The sequence below is a fragment of the Globicephala melas genome, chromosome 9 (genome assembly GCF_963455315.2).
Source record: "Globicephala melas chromosome 9, mGloMel1.2, whole genome shotgun sequence".
NCBI classification, from domain to species: domain Eukaryota; kingdom Metazoa; phylum Chordata; class Mammalia; order Artiodactyla; family Delphinidae; genus Globicephala; species Globicephala melas.
Window position 1 is genome coordinate 26,003,439 of NC_083322.1, and position 17,507 is coordinate 26,020,945.

The following is a 17,507-nucleotide window of genomic DNA, read 5'->3' on the forward strand; positions in this document are numbered from 1 at the left end:
AGTTTCATGAAGTCTCCATGTTTTCATGAAGTCTCCATGTCCCAATTCCATATTTCCAGGGCAAAGAAGTAATTGGCCAAATTTATCCTGGTCCCATCAGTTATACATCCCATTAGCCACGGTGAAAGGGTGGCAGCCAATACAGGCTCCACTGTACACACAGTTAGGGCTATGGGAGCATAATTTAAGAAAAAGGGATATGAATAGGCAGGAAAATTAAATAACTTGTCTTCACTTTCATCTATTCAACAAATATTTATTAAGTACTGAAAGTGTGCCAAGAATTCTAGAAAGTAGGATAGAGCAGAAACTTGCAAACAAGAACCTTTTCTCTTATAAATCTTACATTTAGTGAAGGGAGTTCCAAGTATATATGACTCTAACCTATGGTCCATGAATAAAAGAATCAGATAGAGAAAATAAAATTGTTATACTTCATGCTACAAATATTTAAATGTATTAATTATAATAGGAATATTTAGAAATTACCATACCACTCCTTCATGAAGTGAATATTGAATCATTTTCACACTGGCCTTGACTATAATTTCATAGATACATTCTTATTATTGTTTCCTACATATTACTTATTTATAATTTATAAATATGAATATTTATTTCAAAAAGAATACAACTTTTAAAATATGTGGTATACATGCATTTGACTCTCATAACCACTACCACAATAATAACCACTACTACATTTATTCACTGTTTGATCTTCAGCACGTTGCTCAGCCCCTCAACTTTATTTTCTTATCTATAAAATGAACAGGTTGGATTAGATGTTCAGAAAGCCTTTTTATGAGCTTTACAGATTTTCAATTTAATAAGAAAACTTATGGAGACAGACCACTCCGTTCTATGAAATGTGCACACATTGTCCACCATTCTCATTTTATTAGAAGACCTCACTGACTCAAAATGCTTTGAATGGTTAATACTGCACTGTTTAGAGGGCATAAAATTAGGGACAGCAAAGTGGATAACTACACAGAAGTGTTTTCTAAATAGTTCAATTATGACCAATTAAAATTTTGAGCATTCTAGAAATTCAAGGTGTCAAAATCCCTCTAAACTTGCAGACATAAACTGATGTACCATGGGTTAAATTCATCCCTCACATGTGATTTTGTGTTTTGTTTTGGTCAGCTCAGTTTGTTGACCTTGGATTTGAATGCTTTAGGACTTACACTCTCTAGTTCACTAAAGTCCATAACTCCCCATTATTCTACACTGGTCATTCACAAACTTGAGCATAAACCACAATCACCTGTAGAGCTTGTTAAAACACATATTGCTCTTGAGAAAGAAGAAAAAAGCTGGAGGCATCACACTCCCTGATTGCAAACTACACTACAACACTACAGTAATCAAAACAGTATGGTACTGGCACAAAAACAGACACACAGATCAATGGAACAGAATAGAGAGCCCAGAAATAAGCCCATACTTATATGGGCAATTAACTTATGACAAAGGAGGCAAGGATATACAATAGGGAAAAGACAGTCTCTTCAGAAAATAGTCGTGGGAAAACTGAACAGTTACAGGCAAAAGAATAAAACTGGACTACTCTCTCACACTACATACAAAACTAAATTCAAAATGGATTAAAGGTTTAAATGTAAAACCTGAAACCATATAACTTCCAGAAGAAAACATAGCTAATATGCTCTTTGACATTGGTCTCAGCAATATTTTTTTGGATATGTCTCCTCAGGCAAGGAAAACAAAAGCAAAAATAAACAAATGGGACTACATCAAACTGAGAAGCTTCTGCACAGTGAAGGAAACTATCAATAAAATGAAAAAGCCACCTACTGAATGGAAGAATATAAACAATATATCCGATAAGGGGTTAATATCCAAAATATACAAAGAACTCACACAACTCAATATCAAACAAACAAAACAAACAACCCAAATAAAATATGGGGAAAGGATCAGAATAGACATTTTTCCAATGAAGACATACAGATGTCCAATAGGTACATGAAAAGATGCTCAACATCACTAATCATCAGGGAAATGCAAATCAAAACCACGATGGTATATCACCTCACACCTGTCAGAATGGCCATCATCAAAAAGACAACAAATAACAAGTGTTGACAAGGATGTGGAGAAAAGGTAACCCTCGTGTACTGTTGGCAAGAATGTAAACTGGTTTAGCCACTATGGAAAACAGAAGGTGGTTCCTCAAAAAAAAAAAAAAATATATATATATATAGAACTACCATATGATTCAGCAATTCCACTCCTGGGTATTAATCCAAAGAAAACAGAAACACTAATTCAAAAAGGTATGTGCACCCCATGTTCACAGCAACATTCTTTTAAATAGCCAATATATGGAAGCAACCTAAGTACCCATCAATAGATGAATGAATAAAGATGTGGTGTACACACACACACACACACACACACACACACAGAATATTACTACACACGCCAGAATATTACTCAGCTGTAAAAAAGAATGAAATCTTGCTATTTGCAACAACATGGGTGGACCTAGAGGGTATTATGCTAAGTGAAATAGGTCAGACAGAGAAAGACAAATACTGTATGATTTCACTTATATGTGGAATCTATAAAACAAAAAATATAACAAAACAGAAACAGAGTCATAGATAGAGAGAATAGACAGGTGGTTACTAGTGGGGATGGACCTGGCGGGGGAGAAAAGAAATAGGTGAGGGAAATTAAGAGATACAAACTTTCAGCTGCAAAATAAATGAGCGCAGGGTATGAAATGTCTGGGGAATACAGTCAATAATTATACCTTTGTATGGTGAGAGATCATAACTAAACTCATGTGGTAATCATTTTGAAATGTACAGAAACACTGGATCACTATGCTGTGTAACAGAAACTAACATAGTGTTGTAGGTCAATTATATTTCAGAAACAAACAAACATCAGATTAGTGGTTACCAGAGGTGGGGGGGTGAGGGCAGGGGGAACTGGATGAAGGCAGTCAAAAGGTACAAACTTCCAGTTATAAGTATTATAAGTACTAGGGATATGATGTACAACATGATTAATATAATTAATACTGCTGTATGTTATATATGAAAGTTGTTTTAAGAGTAAATCCTAAGAGTTCTCATCACAAGGAAAAAACACTTTTTTTTCAATTTCTTTAATGTTGTATCTATTATACGAGGTGATAGATATTCACTAAACTTACTGTGGTAATCATTTCATGATATATGTAAATCAAATCATTATGCTGTATACATTAAACTTCTACAGTAGTGTACATCAATTATATCTCAATAAAACTGGAAAAAATAGATAGATAAAAAAATTTTTTTAAAAAAAGATTGTTTGACCAGGACTTTTATGTGACTGCCTTATTTTTTTTGTTTCTATTTTTTGTTGTTTGTTTGTTTGTTTGTTTTTCATGGTACGCGGGCCTCTCACTGCTGTGGCCTCTCCCGTTGCTGAGCACAGGCTCCGGACGTGCAGGCTCAGCGGCCATGGCTCACGGGCCCAGCCACTCCGCAGCATGTAGGATATTCCCGGACCGGGGCACGAACCCACGTCCCCTGCAGCGGCAGGCGGACTCTCAACCACTGCACCACCAGGGAAGCCCATGTGACTGTCTTATTAAGACCACACAACTAAACCATATACCAAAAGTCTGGTGTGAGGATTCTCCCAAAAGGAATAGATATTCTCATAGTCTTACAGAAATACTATATATTGGGGTACAAAAAATTGTGGTTATCACTTTTATCTTTAGACCCTGATGGTGAGTTCATCCTCATTAATGACGGCATAGGCAGTATCATAATCTTCCATGTTATTTCTCACTATAATTATATATATATGTATAAAGCTAAATACAATATATATAATTGTACACATATATGTTTATCATTGTAGTGGACAGATGTTTTTATATATATATATATATATATATAGTGTGTATATATATATATATATACACACATATATAATCATCTATCCACTAGAGTGATTCCCACAGTAGACATCATTTTTTCTTATTTCTTTCCCTTATCCTCCTTAATTTGCCCAAAGAATCTGTACTGATTCCTCTTTTCCCAAAATCTACCTGTTCTTCAAAACTCTGAAATGCACTACTTCCTGACTTGGACTCTGGGAGAATCTTACCTGCAGTGGTGACACAGAGCTGTATTGCAGATATGACATGAGAGAATAACTGCTATCAAGATCTATTAGTCTGGATCGTAATATCATTTCACAAAAGAAAAGGTATTTGACAGATAAAGCAAACTATGTTGCCAGAGAATTAATTACTGTGGGCATAAGACCTGTAACTTTTTTGTTTATGCTCTCTGTACAAAACTTGTCTGTTTATTCAAAGAAAATGATGTGTGAAAATGTCGAAATAATATTAAGTGTCCAAATTTTAGGCTAATCATGATAATTATTGATAAATATCTAAATTCCATACAGGTTAAATGGATCTTTGCTTCAGAAGTTTAAGTCTTTTACAGTGCATCATGTAATTGATTTATTGTTAAATCATTAGAGAGGATCAGCATCACATTTCAGGGATTTAAATGTTTTAAGATCTTTACCTAAAGAAGCTAGCAAATTGCATTTTTATTTCTTAATCTTAGTTACTTAATAAATAATTTGGTTGATTTTGTTTGCTTTCTTTTGTTTTATCCATCACATCCCTCAGTCTTACGGCATAGACTCAGGGACCTAGCCAAGAGCTGGTGCCCCATGTGTGAAATCTGAGATGTAAAGGGAAGGGAACATCTCCGTAGTCCCTGCCTTTAACTCTGAGAGCATGAAGTGGAAGTGACTTGTGAAGACACACATTCCTCAAGGGAACTTTGCCCTTTCTGTTGCTTTTATCTAGAGCATATTCACCCTTCCCTGTTTCTTTCTGGTTAACCTCTATACATTCTTTTTCTCTCAGTTCAGTCATCATAGCCCCTAATTAGGTCAACTTTCCAATTATATCCTTTCACACCACTAAGCTCCCTTTATTGCACTTATCCCAGTTGTATATTACACTTTCATTATTAAATAATAATTTAGTTTATTTAATTAATGCCTCCCTCACCACAGAGGGTGAGCTTCCTACAGGCAATAGTGTGTTTTTGCCCAGAAATAGTGTGTTTTTGTTCACCAACATATTCCTGATAGTAATAACATGCCTGACATCTAATAGGTACAAATTCTATATACATATACCTATGTATGTGTGCATGTGTTAAATGGATGAATGTATGAAAATATCTTTCCTCTCTGTCTACCATTTGAACTGAAATTTCCAAAATTATAATCATTAATTATTATACAAATGAAATATGGACTTTGTCCATTTATTCCCAAATAAAATTAGAAATATTATCTAGAAGCTTTTTCCTAATAATATAGGCAACTTATCCTAAAGATATGGGTAGCTCATTAAATTTTAATTGAATGACAGGTAAAAGAGTACAGCAGTGCCCATCAAAGCATATTCAATTATGGCCTGAGCTGAGACCTCAGGACAGCAAGCATGGGCAATGAAAGGAAAAGTTGACCATCTAATTTGGTAGAGAGAGCTCTGAAATAACTGAGAGGACTCCTCACCATATAGTCTTGTTTAAGCCCTACTCTACTAGATGTTTGTTCAGATTTTTATTCTTGTTGCTAGCAAGATGCTAAGTATTAAAGACTAATATAATAACTTAAAAATGAAAATGAATGTGACAGGACTTTTGATCCCCATTATAAAATTCTTAGTAATTTATAATATTTGATTAGAATCCTCTGCAATTTTTAACTCCATTTCAACAAATGACAGAATACCCTGGCCTTGAGAAGTGTTGTAAGGACTGCCGGATCTCACCTTGTGGTCTGCATAAGAATGGACATTGTATTGAAGGAGAAAAACCATATGATCATCTCAATAGATGCAGAGAAAGCTTTCGACAAAATTCAACACCCATTTATGATTAAAAACTCTCCAGAAAGTAGGCATAGAGGGAACTTTCCTCAACTTAATAAAGGCCATATATGACAAACCCACAGCCAACATCATCCTCAATGGTGAAAAACTGAAACCATTTCCACTAAGATCAGGAATAAGACATGGTTGCCCACTCTCACAACACTTATTCAACATAGTTTTGGAAGTTTTAGCCACAGCAATCTGAGAAGAAAAAGAAATAAAAGGAATCCAAATCAGAAAAGAAGAAGTAAAGCTGTCACTGTTTGCAAATGACATGATACTATATATAGAGAATCCTAAAGATGCTACCAGAACACTACTAGAGCTAATCAATGAATTTGGTAAAGTAGCAGGATACAAAATTAATGCACAGAAATCTCTGGCATTCTTATACACTAATGATGAAAAATCTGAAAGGGAATTTAAGAAAACACTCCCATTTACCACTGCAACAAAAAGAATAAAATATCTAGGAATAAACCTACCTAAGGAGACAAAAGACCTGTATGCAGAAAATTATAAGACACTGATGAAAGAAATTAAAGATGATACAAATAGATGGAGAGATATACCATGTTCTTGGATTGGAAGAATCAACATTGTGAAAATGACTCTACTACCCAAAGCAATCTATAGATTCAATGCAATCCCTATCAAACTACCACTAGCATTTTTCACAAAACTAGAACAAAAAATTTCACAATTTGTATGGAGACACAAAAGATCCCAAAAAGCCAAAGCAATCTTCAGAACGAAAAATGGAGCTGGAGGAATCAGGCTCCCTGACTTCAGACTATACTACTCAAGACAGTATGGTACTGGCACAAAAACAGAAATACAGATCAATGGAACAGGATAGAAAGCCCAGCGATAAACCCACACACATATGGTCACCTTATCTTTGATAAAGGAGGCAAGAATATACAGTGGAGAAAAGACAGCCTCTTCAATAAGTGGTGCTGGGAAAACTGGACAGGTACATGTAAAAGTATGAAATTAGAACACTCCCTAACACCATACTCAAAAATAAACTCAAAATGGATTAAAGACCTAAATGTAAGGCCAGAAACTATAAAACTCTTAGAGGAAAACATAGGCAGAACGCTCTATGACATACACAGCAAGAACCTTTTTGACCCACCTCCTAGAGAAATGGAAATAAAAACAAAAATAAACAAATGGAACCTAATGAAACTTCAAAGCTTTTGCACAGCAAAGGAAACCATAAACAAGACCAAAAGACAACCCTCAGAATGGGAGAAAATATTTGCAAATAAAGTAACCGACAAAGGATTAATCTCCAAAATTTACAAGCAGCTCATGCAGCTCAATAACAAGAAAACAAACAACCCAATCCAAAAATGGGCAGAAGACCTAAATAGACATTTCTCCAAAGAAGATATACAGACTGCCAACAAACACATGAAAGAATGCTCAACATCACTAATCATTAGAGAAATGCAAATCAAAACTACAATGAGATATCATCTCACACCAGTCAGAATGGCCATCATCAAAAAATCTAGAAACAATAAATGCTGGAGAGGGTGTGGAGAAAAGGGAACACTCTTGCACTGCTGGTGGGAATGTGAATTGGTTCAGCCACTATGGAGAACAGTATGGAGGTTCCTTAAAAAGCTACAAATAGAACTACCATATGACCCAGCAATCCCACTACTGGGCATATACCCTGAGAAAACCGAAATTCAAAAAGAGTCATGTACCAAAATGTTCATTGCAGCTCTATTTACAATAGCCCGGAGATGGAAACAACCTAAGTGCCCATCATCGGATGAATGGATAAAGAAGATGTGGCACATATATACAATGGAATATTACTCAGCCATAAAAAGAAACGAAATTGAGCTATTTGTAATGAGGTGGATAGACCTAGAGTCTGTCATACAGAGTGAAGTAAGTCAGAAAGAAAAAGACAAATACCGTATGCTAACACATATATATGGAATTTAAGAAAAAAAAAATGTCATGAAGAACCTAGGGGTAAGGCAGGAATAAAGACACAGACCTCCTAGAGAACGGACTTGAGGTTATGGGGAGGGGGAAGGGTGAGCTGTGACAGGGCGAGAGAGAGTCATGGACATATACACACTAACAAACGTAGTAAGGTAGATAGCTAGTGGGAAGCAGCCGCATGGCACAGGGATATTGGCTTGGTGCTTTGTGACAGCCTGGAGGGGTGGGATAGGGAGGGTGGGAGGGAGGGAGACGCAAGAGGGAAGAGATATGGGAACATATGTATATGTATAACTGATTCACTTTGTTATAAAGCAGAAACTAACACACCATTGTAAAGCAATTATACCCCAATAAAGATGTTAAAAAAAAAAAAAGACAGGTATTTTTAAGCTTTAAACATATATCACCAAACCAAATTCTAACATGTTATATTAAAATCACCAGCAGTGTAGGAAATGGTACTAAAGTTGAGCTCCCCAAACCCTTAAAGGATAGTAAGGAATTCTCTTTGAAAATCACTGGAAATATATATCTCCACCCATTCTTAGCAACACTGACTACAAACATTTTTATATTTGTCAATTTTACCAATGAAACTTTTTAATCTCATTTCATATTATACTTCTTTATTTGTGAGCTTGAGCATTTTTCACATATAAAGATAATATAAATATCTTCTTTGTTATCATTTTTTTAACCGCTATTTCTTGTTTTCTAAGAAGTGAAGCCCACTGGGTCTCTGCTCAATAAGAATGGGAGGGAAATTCCACATACAACTCTCCCTGTACTAAAATAAGATGGGAAGAGTGTATGAGTGAACCACTCTAAGCCAATGATGAATGGGACCTGGTCACACAAAAGCAGAGTACCATCCAGCATCATTTTGTACCAGCCTCCTACATCTTCCCTGTTGTCTTCAAAGAGAGTTCCTAACTCTTCACTGAGGTCTTGTGGAGCCCAACTTTTGTATCATCTGCCTAGTGCCTCTCTAGCTGACTCATCCTAGACTACCACATGAGTCCTGCAAAGAACTACATTTTCTGGTTCTCGCCCTCCAAATGTGAGCTCATTTCCCTGGATTTAGTCTCCAGCTTACCCGATTTACAGTAGCCATCTAATCCCTCCATCAATACCCTGTACACCTGATTGGAATTACATGTCAGGTCATTCTTTCCTTTCCTAGCTTACCTCCCCAACACTGTCCTATTGTCACCTAAAAATGACTGGAGTAAGATAAACATTTTTCCATTAGACATATAGTCCTCTCCAAGACATCTAATAATCTGAGAGACAATTCTAGAAAGATGAGATAACCAACAATAAGACTACTTAAGGCCATGTTAAAATGAAGAAATCGGGGATATTTATCTTGAAATGTTAACTGGAATCAGTGTGCGTAAAAAACACTGAAAGACATAGGAATTAAAGACAAGAAAACCTGTTAGAAGGTTGTTTCTCATTCTAAAAGAAAGACAATGAGTCAGGACCAAAACAGTGGCAGGGACCATGGAGAAGAGGGAAAAGGAAAGGGATTTCACATGTAGATTAACAAACATACTGAGAAATTGGCACAGAGGGAGGAGGTAGAGGTAGGAGTGATGGAACCAAAGGAAGAGCGAAACCAAGGATGATTCTGAGGTTTCTAAGGGACCTAGGTTAACATTTATCCTGTCAATTTATATATTTCATATGCATCCAAGCCAATTATTTTTACTCTGTGTAAAGGTTATTTCATGTACTAGAAAACCTTTCAAAAAATGTCTGACTCAGGTGATATTAGACATCAGAACATCTAATAAAACTTGGAAAATACTGAGAACATGTTACAATTTCGAGGACACCAATCATTTCAATCTTCTAATTAGAAACATGGCTTAGAGTGTCTTGTTTTAAATGGATCCCATTTATTACTATATCCTTTAAATGAATCCTGTTTTAGTCCTGACATTTTAGCAAGAAGCTGAATGGAAAGTTAGTTAATTGGTTCATTCTGCAATGGGAGCATAGATACCAATTAGAATATAGGCTCTGAAAGTTTAAGGCTGGCTACACTGCAGGTGGAAAAGGGACCTCCAAGGTATTTTCTAGCTTACCTCTTATAATAATCACATGTAAACTAGCTATGTCTCAAAACCATAGTTTCTGGCATGAATTAATTTATTTGTATTTCTTCTGTATTAAATTGTTAATTTGTATTAAGTAAATCTTAACTGTATTAAGTAAAAGTTACCTAATTGGTCAGTATTCCTTCGTTTCCCTCCTTCCATCCCTCCCTCCTTCCCTCCTTCCCTCCCTCCCTCTTTCTTTCTTTCTTTCCTTTCTTCCTTCCTTCCTTCCTTTTGGCTGACACATACAAGAGTCAATAAATAATACTGGTGGAAGAGCGTAGAAAGGCAATACTGCACAGCAGAGTCTGTATTCCAACCATCCTGGATTCAAACCCGAGCTGTGCTGCTTCTCAGCATCCTGACCATGAATAAATTACTTATTTCTCTCAGATTCATTATTTTCTAAAATAGAGATAATGATAATATTATAATAACATCTGCTTTGAAGGGTAGTTGTAAAATTTACATAAGAAAACGAATGTAAAATGCCAATATGCCTAGCATTATAGTATACAGTCCATAATGATTAGCTATTATAATTATAAATCGTAATTTGCACTGACATTAACTATGAAGGTAAAACTCACGAGAACTTGAAAATAAAAAATGCAAAACTGTCAAAAAGATACTAGCATCGTTTTGAAGAAGTCTCTTTTTTCTTAGCCACCTCATCTTTACGGTTGATTAATTGTAAAAAGGCCCCAATTTGCCACCTTTTCCTACATCCATAGCCTTTATCCCATGACTTTGCAGCTCCTTCCTTCTGAAGGTATAGAGTTTGGCCACGAGAGTAAAGCAGAAGTGACAGAGTGCCAGCTCCAAGCCTGGGCCTCAATAACTTTGCATACTTCCTCATGCTGTTTCTTGGAAAGGAACCAGTCCCGCCTGGTGCACTGTAGGATGAGAAATCATGTGGATCAGAGAGCAGATGGCCAGCTGAGATAATTAGACAAGCCAGTCCCCAGCTGATCTGCAGCTGACCACTGATGGGGTTCAGGGTAGGCTGCCCCAAGATGTGCCATTCTGGCATTCAGATTATATGGAGCTGAAAACAAGCAAGGCCCAAAAGACTCAGGAAGAACCCCTGAACTTCCCCTAACTGACTAAAAGAATGGAAGATGGAAGGCCTGTTCCAAGGAGTTATTACCACAGATAACTGTGGTAAAGTATGAAACAGGTGTGGTAGACAGGGAGGAACCTAGCAAGGCCCCTTTGATCAAAGTCTTCTCTGGGTCCCATTGTCTGTAGATGACCCAGCAAACATTTGTTTACCAAACATTAACTTTTTTCAACTTCCTGTGAATTTCCTTACTTCCCTTTGAAGTCTCAGGCCCCTAACTCCTTTTCCTTAGTCCAAAATGACATATATACCTCATCTTTCCTTACTGTCTTGGGAATCCTTCATGTTTATGTGAATTCCCCATAGGTACCTAATAAATTTTATTTTCTCGTTAATCTGCCTTATGTCATTTTAATTATTTGACCAGCCAAAAGAACTACAAGGTGAAGGGGTGTGAATGGGGGAAATATTCCCTTCTCCCACACCACAGACACAGTAGAGAGTGGCCCACTCAGGCCCAGATGAGCAGAAACACCAAACCATGAACTTATAAGCGAAAATAAATGTTTGTGTTGTATATCACTGAGGATTTTATTTGTTTGGTATAAGGCATTTTTGTGGCAATAGATTATTGGTCATTCTCTGTGTATATAAGAAACTGAACACACCTTTGATGAAAGAAGTGGGGAAAAATGTCTGCTTTGTGAATAAAGACTTAAAAATCATCATAGGAAAAGGAAAAGGCAAAACATCGTAATTTAGTTACCATTTGAGCACTTACTGCCAGACAGTGTGCTAAATAATATATGTACATATAAATATATAATATATATCCATAAAACATACATAATTTCATTTAATTCTTATGAGAACCTTTTGAAGAAACCGATCAGAAGGAACCAAAGCTGAAGGAGTTTAAGTAACTTAGCCAAGCTCTCACTGTGGTTTCTGCTCAGGTTTGTCTGACTCCACAAATGTACTTCAGTTCTTCTGTGATACTCTCTTCCAGTATAGATTTGTTCGTAACTCACAAGGCCTCTGCATTTGTTGACTGGTACCGGTCCGTGGCCTGTTAGGAACCAGGCCGCATAGCAGAAGGTGAGCGGCGGGCGAGCGAGCCATCACTCACATTACCGCCTGAGCCCCACCTCCTGTCAGCATTATGGTGAGTTGTATAATTATTTCATTATATATTACAATGTAATAATAATAGAAATAAAGCGCACAATAAATGTAATGCACTTGAATCATCCCCAAACCACACCCCCGCCCCCTGGTCCATGGAAAAACTGTCTTCCACGAAAACTGGTCCCTGGTACCAAAAGGGCTGGGGACCGCTGGACTAGGGCTTGATTAATACAGTTTTATCAATGACTTATACATGCAATTTCCAAGGTGATCGTGAATTATTACCCTAAACTTTTTGGCTCTATTTACTAGAACTGAAGGACCAAAATCAATAATCCAGACAAGTGCAAATAAGGAAAAACACTTTCTAGTAAATACATCCTTTTTTTATAGTTAGCAAAGTAATAAATTCTAAAGAATTTCAAAGCACATATACAATCTGAGGAAAACTGAGAACTAATCTAATCAGTAGATTTATAGGGACTGGGACAAACCAAGTGAAGGAATACTTAATTGTTCTGCCTTCAGAGCCTTCAGAGAGCAACTTCTCTTTTCTAAAGGCCTGAATATAAATACATAAGATAATTTTCTGGAAATCATTAGAAGAGAAGCAGACAATGTAAACAGTTGAAAAAAGAGAATATACTCCCCTTTGGAAGAGATGATCTTGCAATTTTATAACATGGGAATATTAGTGTATAGTGATTCTGAAAGAATTTGGGTATCCAACTGAAAGAAAAATTGTCATCAGCTTTACTGAATGAAATGTCCTCGCACTGTTTACTCACCAAAGGAAAGGAAGACTCTGTTTTATGTTCTAGAAGCTGCCAGTCATGCAGCACTGAACAGGAGCCATCATATGAGTCACTTTACTTTCAGCTATAATCTCTTTTCACAGTGACAGATGAATCACAGAAATCAATCTCAACTCTGATTCCGAAAAATCTTCTGTGGGGATTTTTATTTGAAAAGAGTAAAGATGGGCAACCTAAAATTTCACATTAGGAGGCAGACAAAATGAGTGTGAGCCTAAGCTGGTGCAGGTGGGCATGGAAAAGGTTTCAGAGCTCTGTTTGGCATGTTGGAGACAGTGCAGGCTCTGGGATAGAACAGATGAGTCCACATCCTGTCCCATGGCCTACTGGCTGATTGAGTAGCTAAATTAGTCAACCTCTGCCAGACTTAGTTTCCTCATTCAACAAAAAGAGAAGACAATAACATCTACATAGCAAGACTGTGATGAGTGTTGAAGAGCATATTTAGGCTTTTTTCCCCACATTCTACTAAAAGCACTGATCAGGAATCAAATAAGCACTAATCAATCCCACCATCATTTTACACTATATTACTTAGTGCTATAAAAATTTTTTTGCCATTTTCTGCATGAATGTTTATTCCTTCTCCCTAATTAAATGGCTATTTCCAAAAAGCATTGCTTTCTGTTTCTTTAATGTACTGTTCAGTTCTGAATACTTTGAAGACCCTATCTCTGCCCACAGAAGGAACTCAATAAGTGTGGTGTCTAATTATCGAGCTACATGTTACAAAGAAAACAGTGAGATGTTGCTGATCATGTTTTTATACGGATTCAGAAGGCACTATAGGAATCATACCAAAAACAAAAAAAACAAAACATGTACCAATGCTATTTCTGCTCATTAGTAAAGTTTTGTATTATCTCCGTGGTTCTTTCTCCTGAACCCGTGCTTTATGGATGGTCCCAAGGCATACAATTTGTTTCCCAGTCATTAGTAAGAATTAGTGAGGTAATACTGAGTACCTCAATGGAACTTTTGCTGAATACTCTTGTCTGTCTACTTATTAGACAAAATTACTGTCAGGTTAAGAAACCTCTTACTGGTTGCTGAGATCCCGTTGCTACTCATTAGAAAATTCTGGAGCCTGGAGCAATACAAAAGGAAGGTGTTTATTAAAGTTCACTTTTTATGCTGAACAAAAGTTCCGTTATTAGCACACATTGAGGCATTTCAGTTTATACTAAATTAGATGCCTTTTAAAAAAACACCCATATTTAATGGCATTAAATGAAAGCAGTGGTTGTGGTTGAAGGGATCCTTGCTCTGTTATAAAACCTCTGATGAATGATTTTGTCTTGCTATAAATAAAATGCAATGTAAACATGCCCCCAACTTTGGCTTGGTTTCTTTTATTCCATTTTTTCAGTCTCAGCACAGTAGTGTGTGTGTGTGTGTGTGTGTGTGTGTGTGTGTGTGTGTTGTGAGCACACAACTTTCAAATGATTCCAGATACGTTACATATTTTTAGTTTAAAAATCCACTAATTAGCAGCCTTTTTATACCTAAGATGTTCTTATAACGTGAAAAGAAGAGTGAAAACATGAGGAAAACAGTTATACTGAGTAAAACATTTTTAAGCCCTTCCTCTCCAGATGCACAGCAAACTTTTCATTTTAATATACAGGCATTAAAGATAAGACAAGCATATCATTAGAGAGTTATTTGCCAAGCCCTAGGAATTGTTTTTATTTTAATACTTTGACAATATTTATCTGCATTTCTTAAAATACAGAGATCTCAGTTTATTAATATAGTGCCATCTTCTGGTAAGTATTATGAAAGGCAGTTGGTTTCACACCAAAATAGTAATATTGAAATCATTTAAAGAATTTAATGAAAAATTGATCCATTGTAACAAATGTCTAGAATTGCATTCTATAGGGCTCTCTTAACATTTTAGTGTTACATTAATTTGCTACTAGTTAACCTTGACTTTTAACGTTTTCCAAGATGTTTAAAGTTATTGCCAAATTGCTACAACATGGCATAAATTCAATTAATCCAAACTGTAAGATGAAGTTACATATGTATATTTTTATATATAATATATAACTTTATAAATTTATTTTATATGTAATATAAGATACATGTCTATATAAAAAACAAAATTTTCTTGGATAATCATAAAAAATAGAGTGTATTCTACTATACAATGGAATATAATAATATATATACACACATACATACACACACGCATGCATGCATGCACACGTGCACACACACACATTTATATAAGTCTACATATATAAGACCCAAAACATAGGAACTGGCCAGCATTAATAGGAAAGCAACACATGAAAAATGGACTGCTTTTCTAAATATCTCACCAAAAATTAAAATGCAAACATAAAACTGAACAAAATTTCTTAGCATGTATGAAAGAAAAAGGGCCAATAACTCTAAAATATAATCATAATTATCAATGACAAATGCTAACCTCCTTAATATGTTAATAATTCTAATGAACCAATTAAAAGAAGGCAGTGACCACATAGAAAAATGAGATTAATAAAATTTTGTAAGTGAGGAAATAAAAACTTAACAAAGAATAAGTTTAATAAATAAACCAAAAAATATTTTTACCCTCATATACAATGAACTGTAAGCTAAAAAATAAAACATCAGTTTTTAACTACAATTTGAGGAAAAACTGTAAATTCATCACTTTAGGAGTATAAATGTGTACCATACTTCTGAAGTTATTTGGCAACATCCGCCGAAAGTTCATTTTAATGTATATAGCCTCAGATAATAACCAAATGTGGGAGAAATATGTAAAAAAGAAAATTTAAAAATTTTAGTTTTGGGAATTCCCTGGTGGTCTAGTCCTTAGGACTCTGTGCTTCCACCGCAGGGGGCATGGGCTTGATCCCTGGTCAGGGAACTAAGGTCCCACATGCTGCATGGAATGGCCAAAACAAAAACAAAAACAAACAAAAAAAATTTTAGTTTTGTTTGGTTTGTTTGTGTTATACATAGGGAATATTTGGAAACAATCTAGATATCTTAAGATAGAGGATTATTTATATTCACTGCAGTGGCTTTACATGATAGAAAGATACTATTGACAGAATGATGTTCACAATATATTATTTGAAAAAAGAAAATAAAATGAACACATAATATGTACATTATGATCCATGAAAAATGATCAGTGGAGTATATCAGTTACTCACAGGTCATCTCTGGGCATTGAAATTACAGATAAATTTATCTTTATACTAATCTCTATTTTCTATATTCTACATAGTAACTTATTTAGAACAAAAGAACTTTTTAAAATGACAACTGTCGTAATTCTTTAATCTTCAAGCACATAGAAAATGACATAAATCGGTAAATAATTATTAAGAGCCTGTATTCTGTGGAGTTACGCAAAGTATAACGTACAGTACGCACAGTACAACAGGAATTCAGATTACAAATCAATAACATAGCAGGGTAGAAAAGTGCTATCTGAGTGAATATATCAGTCAGGACATTTTGGCTTTCAGACTTTAAGAAACTGAAACCTTGTTGAATGTGCTTAAGTAAAAACAAACAACAACAAAAAAAAAACCATGGGGTGGGGTGGGAGGCAAATTATTTGCTTACACAACTGGGATGAGCAAAAGTCAGGCTGGCCTTAAAGATGACTGAAAAGAAGGACTTCAAAGCAGATAGATCTGGCCTCTGCTTCTGTTCATGTGCCATCCTCATTATTTCATGTCAGCTTCTCCATATGGTGGTAGCAGGGAATGGTCCTGAGCAGCTTAGGGCTCATACCCATGTAATTCCATTTAGAGGACTGTAGTTAAAAAAACTTTTGACTGGTTGAGCTTGTGTTATATCCATACCCTATAGCCCAGGGTGTAGGTTAACATGATTGACACTCCCCATTGCTAAAAAATAATACTTGACACTTGTTAAAATGGTAAGGAAGACTTCATTCAGGACTATTGTGATAGATATCGAGAATATCACAATAGAGAAGAGAGATCAGCCTCAACTCTGAATACAGAAAAGACAACTGGAGATTTATAGTCAATAATCAGAGTGAGGGGTCACTGGATGGAAATTACAAAGAGGAGACATCAAGGGTAGGGGAATTCTTGCTAAACCCACTTAACAGGATTCTTGCTGAAGGCAGACCATGGTGATCAGATATCAAGGGTGCAAGGATTCTTAATAAGGAGACTTAACAGGATATTCTTGCTACAACTGAACTAGGCAGGTTGCAGACAGGGCCCAAGGACAAGGCCAAAAAGTGGGCTCTGAAGACCTTGACTAAAGTTTGGTCAAGGACAGAGTCTTTGTTACCATTAAAATCTGATTTTTGAAGGAGGAAGCAGGGTATGGGAACAGAGTTCTATTCAAAACAAAGAAAAAGAATTTAAATATCATGGTGCAACTCACTGGATGCTTGTAAGAAATTACTTGTGGGAAAGAATGCTTCCACCTTAAAGACAGTTAAAGAAAAGATGAGT